This window comes from Simochromis diagramma, unplaced genomic scaffold (assembly GCF_900408965.1).
Source record: "Simochromis diagramma unplaced genomic scaffold, fSimDia1.1 OVJJ01000402.1, whole genome shotgun sequence".
NCBI lineage: Eukaryota > Metazoa > Chordata > Actinopteri > Cichliformes > Cichlidae > Simochromis > Simochromis diagramma.
The window spans coordinates 123618-131198 of record NW_024386972.1 but is presented as its reverse complement, the minus strand read 5'-3'; the positions used below and the strand labels follow the sequence as shown (position 1 = coordinate 131198).

At 41.0% G+C, this 7581-nt stretch overlaps 1 pseudogene; it reads right to left on the bottom strand.

Moving 5' to 3' along the window:
* Window positions 1–942: 942 nt before the first annotated feature.
* Window positions 943–7093, bottom strand: LOC120737888 (annotated as a pseudogene).
* Between the last annotated feature and the right edge of the window lie 488 nt (window positions 7094–7581).

Genomic DNA, 7581 nt, shown 5'->3' with positions numbered 1-7581 from the left:
GTAATTACATAAATTGCAAAAAAGTGCAATAAACTACAAAAAATAAATCGTTTTTGTTTTTTTAACATATATTTCTAGTTAGAGAAATTTAAGAGGCTTATCCCTCAAAACTTTACATACAAAAAAAGTTGCACAAAATAGCTTCCCACCACAGGAAATTTATTTTGAGTGACTTTATAGTTTTATTTTTGAAATACACCAATTTTTATATACTGCAGGAAAAAACGAAAATAATATTATAGTGCAAATTTGCAAAAAAAAACAGCATATGCATCAAAATAAACTATTTCCAGCAGTGCAATATGAGTCCTAAGCGTCCCAGAAACGACACAGAAAGTCATAGAGTCAAACATAACTTTTAAAAACACCAGTATAGGCTCATAAGGCCCTGATGGTAAAAAACTACATGTCCGGAAAATGACATCACTTCCGGTTTTGGGCAGGATATGGCGGACATGCGATAGTTCGCGCTGATGGACGTAGGAAGTGTTACAAACAGCTGATCGAATCAGCAAAGCGTGTTTCTGGAATATTATGTTTTTGTTGCTGCAAGTGCTTTTTATGCAGTTTTTGCAAAGCTATATGTGGAAGGAAACTGTGACTTAGGACAAGCTGGTGGCATAAGATGTAAGTACAACTCCTCCGGTTTCATATGCAAAAAAAGTTATTGTGCTAGCTTATGTGGTTGCAGTGCTACCAGGATTTAAAGATAGTTATGCAACACAGAGCGTGCCCGCTCCGACCGGCTTTAAAGGGTTAAGTAATAAATGCATGAACTAATTTTTTGGCGTCACTCTGAAATAGGATTTTTCTAATTAAAATGCAAGAAAGCCATTCTAATTATTTGTTTAATATGAGCACTGAAGGACACAACCTGGTCAAAAACAATGCAAACATTTCTCTTAGTGTTACTGGAGGCCACGGTAATCCCAATCCGAGTGTGCATCTGGTTAGACATCATGTTTATAAGAGTTTTATAGCTGAGTACAATAATCTTATCTTTATCTGAATTTGAAGCAGAAAATTAAAGATCATCCATGTCTTTATGTCTTTAAGACATTCCTACAGTTTAGTCTCATGGTTTCATTGACAGAGCTGGAGATCATCTGCATAGCAGGGAAAATGTACACGATACCTTTGAAAGATACTGTGCAGGTGGTAGCATTGTAACAGCCCAGCTGGCCGTCTCTGATGGAGCACTGCTGTTCAGGAGTGCACGACGAGGCAGAACATCGCAGGTCATTTGGAGCGTGACATTCACATCTCTGGGAGCAACCGTCTGTCCAGAAGGACTCGCCAGCCTGTGAACCACACCACACCAAATCATAGCCAAATCGATACAACAAATATAGTTCTTAAAATACCATTTTGAAGGATTTTGTTTTCATTAATTGTAGGTGATTTAGTGCAGTAATTGCTAGATCACTGCAAACTGCAACTATTAATGTACTAAATATTGTGACAGAGCAACTACTCATATCTGTTGATCTTTCTCCCACAGAAAGGACAGATGCTAAATGCCACAATTTCAAGAAATTGTTCTGTTCTGATGTAGCTGTATAATCTTCAACTGATTGTTTAATGCATTCATTTATTTAGGGACAGATTTTTTCCCCCCCAAAATTCTGCAGTTTAAAGAGTTAGAGCATCATTCTGCTTGTATAGCTACATATTAATTATTTTCTTTTTAGTGGTGTAATATAAAACAGTCATAATAGCTATGCTGAATATATGATAGCAAATGAAGACCTTTTTTGTGATCCTAAGATTTCAGTTATATGAAACTATAAACTGTAGTTTTGCATTTTGCAACCCCTATTATTTGCTATTTCATAGAAACTACCACATTTCCAGGTATTCATCATGCTTCCTGAAAATTTTCATTTGGTTTGGATTTTATTTGGTTATTAACATGGAACTAACATTTTTTCCATGTTGCAGCCCTGATTCCTGGTTATTAGACCTAAACTACCACATGTTTCCAGGTAACGTCAGTTTGCATTTTGTAGCCTTGTTTCTTGGTTATTGAACAGAAACCAACATTGATTCCAGGTAAGATATCAGATTTAAACATAATATTTACGGTGATACTGTTGTCAAACAAAAAAGAATGTTGGTGAATGAGGCAGGATTCATTCCAGCATTATGGCAATATGGTAATGGTATCCCAAAACATTAAAACTTAAAATCATATTAGTATCTTGTTACCCTATTATTATGAGATTAGTATATATAAAAATGTGTTTAATTGTTAGTAAATGTGACTATACTATTACTAATTGGGTTTTTTTAAGCTCATGTACATACATTTGTATCCATATTATCACTTATAATTTATGGTCTGTTATTACATAGATTTAAATGTAATAGTACTCACTAGATCACTTGGTTATTACTCTGGAAATGAAGTGGCAATTATTTGCTATATATCTTGTTTTTATCTTCCTGTTTCTACCTTGTTACCTCAATATTACCACATTATTACTGAGCTATAATAAACTCTGTTGTTTGTTTAATATATATTTCTGAATTTTAAGCTTTGTCACAGTCCAAAACACTTCACGAAGCTTTCTAAATGTAAGAAGGGCAAGTCTGCTGATTCTGCTGATTTGAAGGGAATTACTTCAAAGAGTATTTACTATTGACTTTAATGTCTTACATCATAGTAGAATCCGTCATACTGGCAGCCACAGCTTTCCACTGGGACACACCTGGTCCCACTCTTGATGAAGCCTTCATCACAGAAACATCCCTCAGAGCAGAACTGCTCACAGGTTTCATCAATGCTACTGGCACAGGTGTGGCCACAGTCAGTACCGCACAGCTCATAATGGCTGTTGGCTGGACAGTCCAGTGCTTAATAAGTGAGAAACGTGACAAATGGCACTAGTCAGACATACCACTTTTAAAGTAATACAGTGTGGATACAGTGAGTATTGTAAAATTATTGGACATTTTATTTCTGAAGTGGTTAGCAAATTTCTTGTACATTTAGATATAAATAAAATATAAGGACATGTTGACTCACTGCAGGTGGTGTTCTCTCTCCAGGGATAGATTCGAACATTAGCAGACTGACAGGCACTGACATATGATTCAATGGCACTGCACAAGAGATCGTGGCCTTGATTTCCTGACAAACATACATCAAACACGCAGTCGTTGAAATATGGCGCCGGGTCCACCTCTTCGTGGCAGAAACTGAAGGGCCCATCAGCTGCCTGTATCACCTCACACTGATCTCTAGCTGGCTGTTCATTGGCACACTGTGGACAGGAGGAGCCACAGCCATCATTGCACGTGTAGTTGCCTGGCACCTTCCAGGCTCTCCCAAACTCATCTGGAGATGTGACTATCGTTCCAGATGGTGTGTGAAAGTCATCATTTGGATTCCATTGAAATTTCCACAAAGTCCACATATTGTTTCTCTGTTGATGACAACAGTTAGCAATAGTCCTTGTGTTAGTTTCATAAGGATAAATTATTAGTAAATAAATTATTTATATAGCTGGGATTATCCTGTTTTTTAAAGCATGTCAAACAATAATTACTGCAGCTTTGATGGGTGGGAATTGTACCTGTAATTTGGTGGTACGGAGATAAACACTGCACTATATCCATTATAGGTAACACTCAAGCCAAAATTAGTGCTGACAAGTATACGAGATCCTGTTGCATAGATAGACACATTACCTTCATTCAAGATAATAGGTAAATATCTAGTTACTCCATTCACCTAGAAGAGATATGCAAAGAAAATCAGTGGGTAGTTTTTCTACTTTTTAATTGTTATTTTTTTCATTCACAGCAGTAAAAATATCCCTAAATATATGTAGCTGCCATTTACTTCATACACCTGAAATTGTTCATAACAATCATTGAATGAGAACTATCACTAACTACTTACTTGTACCCAAACCTCTTCTGTCCCTTGACATATGCACGTTGTAGCCCCACACATTCACAAAAACTTCAGCTACTATTGAAAGTGGACGCCCATTCAATGCCTCATTCTTAGCTTCCACGGAAAACTGATTGAGCTCATCAGTGGCATTACAGAGGGTCACCAGAACATAGCGGCAGGTTCCTTGGAAGTCATAGGCCTTATGATCAAAGGTGATGTAGTGAGGGTCTCCAGTAGCAGAGCAGGTGCCATGAGGGTTGGGATGGCAGCCAAACTCGCCCTCCCACCACAACGGCAGGACGCCTGGGGCCCACAGGAGTTGGGAGTACAGTGGACGCTCCCTGTAGTGCCGTTACAGGTACACAAGCTCTGACATCTTCACCCATCCCAGAACTGCTCACCACCTTGGTGATAGCGTCCTTGATGATAGCATCCACAAGATGTTGGTGGAACGCACTGGTCACCATTGAGGATAAAACCGACTTGTTAGGCACTGACAGCCCTCCTGGCACACATTATCACAGGTGAAGGGGAAAGAGAGGGCTGGGGGGTCAGGTAGTGCATAAGGTACAAGAGGTGTTCCACAGGAGTTTCCGATGAATGGCTGTTGTTGATGGGCAGGTTAGTGCTGGAGAAAAACAAACAGGTGGTTAACATAAAAAAGGGGGTCATTTTAACATTTGGAGATCATGGCTAGAATTAATTCAAAAACAGTTGAATGCTTACCACAGCCAGTTGCATTTCTTCATTGTCCTAGGCCAACACCCTCTGTTGACACAAGTAGTGGCATAATCTCGTAGGACCGCCACCACGAGTTGATGCTGGAATTGTTTGAGCCCTCCCATGATCTCCACACATACATCACCTGCTGCTTGGGTCAACCACAGACCAACAGGGTACAAATGGCCCATCTGGTGAGCTGAGAATGCCACAGTACTCAGTAGAATTGTAATTAGTTGTAGAATTTTGGTTCAATGCTTTCCCACGCAAGTGGGGCAGACAGAGAGCAATCTCGCCAACTGTCTCCAAAGTCCTGAGAACTGTTGACCAGAACACCGTTGGGTGTATTGAAGTATCAATGTGGATGACCATGTAATTACCACAGAGTCCACCCAGTGAACCATTGTAGACACCAGGAGCAGTGACACGGACAAAGTGAGGCCAGACTGTCTGTCACAGTTACACCAAAGGAGGTGCGAATGATGACACTGTAAATGCTGCTGTTGAAGATCTGGATTCGGTTGGATGGAGTGCTGAAGTAGCCTGATCAGCTGACCGTTAACCGGCAGGATCATCCAGTTTTTGCAGTTAACAGACTTAAACAGTATTGTGTCCGTGTACACATAAATAAATATTAAAGGAAGAACATAATTTTAAGTAAGTGTTTCCATTCACGTACCTCACTTTACTGTTCCTTGCCATCTCAATAGATACGTGTATCCCCTCTGCTTCAAAATGCAGAATTCGTGCAAAACCTTGCTGGCCTCTTGGCACTTTTTCTGCTGTCACCATGAAGTGTGGGTGACTGGACAGTCCCATAACTTTGGCAAGTGTCAATCGACACGCCCAGGATATTGGTATGTCAGTCCATCAAATGTCTGATATGACCCTGGGCCTCTGATCCAGCATGTTTCATAGCTATTTGGTCTGCATCCTCTTTCTCCATCCTCCACCCTGCATGATTCAAATGGGCCACAACCATGAGAGTGGCAAGTCATGGAGCCATAACTGCAGCTACAACGTCTCCCACAGTCTTCGTCTAGTATTACAGTTTGTCCAGAGCGGTAGTAACGGCCCTCAAAGCTGCAGCCACACTCAGCATGAGGGACGCAGACCCCACCACTGAGGATGTAGCCTGAATCACAGATGCAGCTTTCCTGGGGAGGTAGAGGGCAGTTATGGGTAGTTGGGATTAACACAGGTAGGTGGACATCCTGTGCCTTCAGACTCAAAGTGGCTGTTGGCTGGACATGGAATTTCTAAATAAGAGAACAACAGCGATATTTACATCAGTGGAATTTTAATACAATAATATTTTGAAATAATGTAAAAAAAAAAAAGTGATTAACATACCACAAAAGCCAGGTCTCCTCCAACTTGGTAGCTGAATACCACTTTGTTGACACTGACTTGCGTACACGGTTAAAGCTTGACAGAGAATAGGTCGGTACCCTCCTCCTACACACAGATCATACACACAACTGTCCACAAAGGACTGTGGAGGAAGTTGCTGATGGCAAAAGTGAAAGGTCCAGAACTACTGCTGAGGATACCACAGTGGTCAGTGTTGCTGTACAATGCTGTCTCTTCTACATTGCAAACAGCACAGTCCAGACCTCCGCACTGTGGCCCACAGCCAGGCTCATCATCCCCAGATGCTTGCCAGCTGTTAGCAAAAACCACATCAGAGCTCACAACCTCACCGTCACGAGTTTGAAAGTCATCTCTACGAATGCCATTGAAGTTTCCACAAAGACCGCATGTACCATTCTGGTAAGTGTAGGGCAAGCTGATCTGGACATAATGATTGTGTCATAAGACACCACTAAACCAAAGTCAGTGCTGACAAACACAGAAAAACCTGAATCATAAACCTGCACGGTGCCATTGCTAAGGGAGAATGGAGTGGATGCAAAGTTCCCGTTAACCTGTAAAAAAACCAGCAAATATATCAAGTGAGAAAATATATCTGGTCATAAAGTGTAGAATTTATCCAGAATCAAAATGACCAACCTTAGCCTGACCACGGCGTCCTTTGACAAGCTCAATTGTGTCATTGTAGACATGCACTTTCACCAGTCGTGTCCAAGAGACTCGAGTACTGCCTCTGTGCTCATTTTTGCCTTCTACTCTGTAGTAGGGCTGTCCACTATTACATTGCTCAGAGAGAACATACGTGCAAGTGCCTTGAAAGTGAAACACTGTGTTATCAAAGGTGTAGTAATGGGGATCACCGCTTATGGTGCAGGTTCCTCTTGGCACTGTCTGACAGGAGAACTGGAAGGAAGCTGGCTTGCAGATCTGTGAAAAGGAGCACGGCTCATTGCGGCACTGCAGGCCTGTTGAGGTACATGTGCACTTCTGTGCACAGGTCCTGTCACTCCAGAATGAAGCACCCAGCTGCACTAATTCACCTTAAAAAGAATAAAATGAAATGTCCCTTATGCCTTGTGTTAAATGTCCAGACATTTATCTTACATTTTTTCATGTACTGTCAAATAACAGCAGGAATTGCCTCAAGGCACTTTATATTGTAAACTAAAGACCCTCAAATAACAGAGAGACCACTGCAACAATCCAACAATGCCTAACAGCAGTCTGAGATGTGCTCTGTTGGGAGGATACGGCACTATGATTTCATTAAGATAAGATGAGGCCTGATTGTTCAAGACCTATATGAGGAAAATAATTTTACATTTGAATCTGGATTTAACAGGGAGCAAAAGAAGGGAAGCTAGTATAGGAGAAATATGTTCTTTCTTTTTAGTCCCTGTCCGTACTGCAGCATTTTGGATCAACTGATGCTTTTCAGTGAGTTTTTGGGAAAATCTGATAATACAGACCGTTCTCACTCCCGAGGCGTAACATCCCGACGTTTTGTCACGTCCCATGGCGTTCCTGAGGAACGCGAAAGGTGACCTTCCGCGTTCTTATGGTACGCGCCGGGTTATGAATGA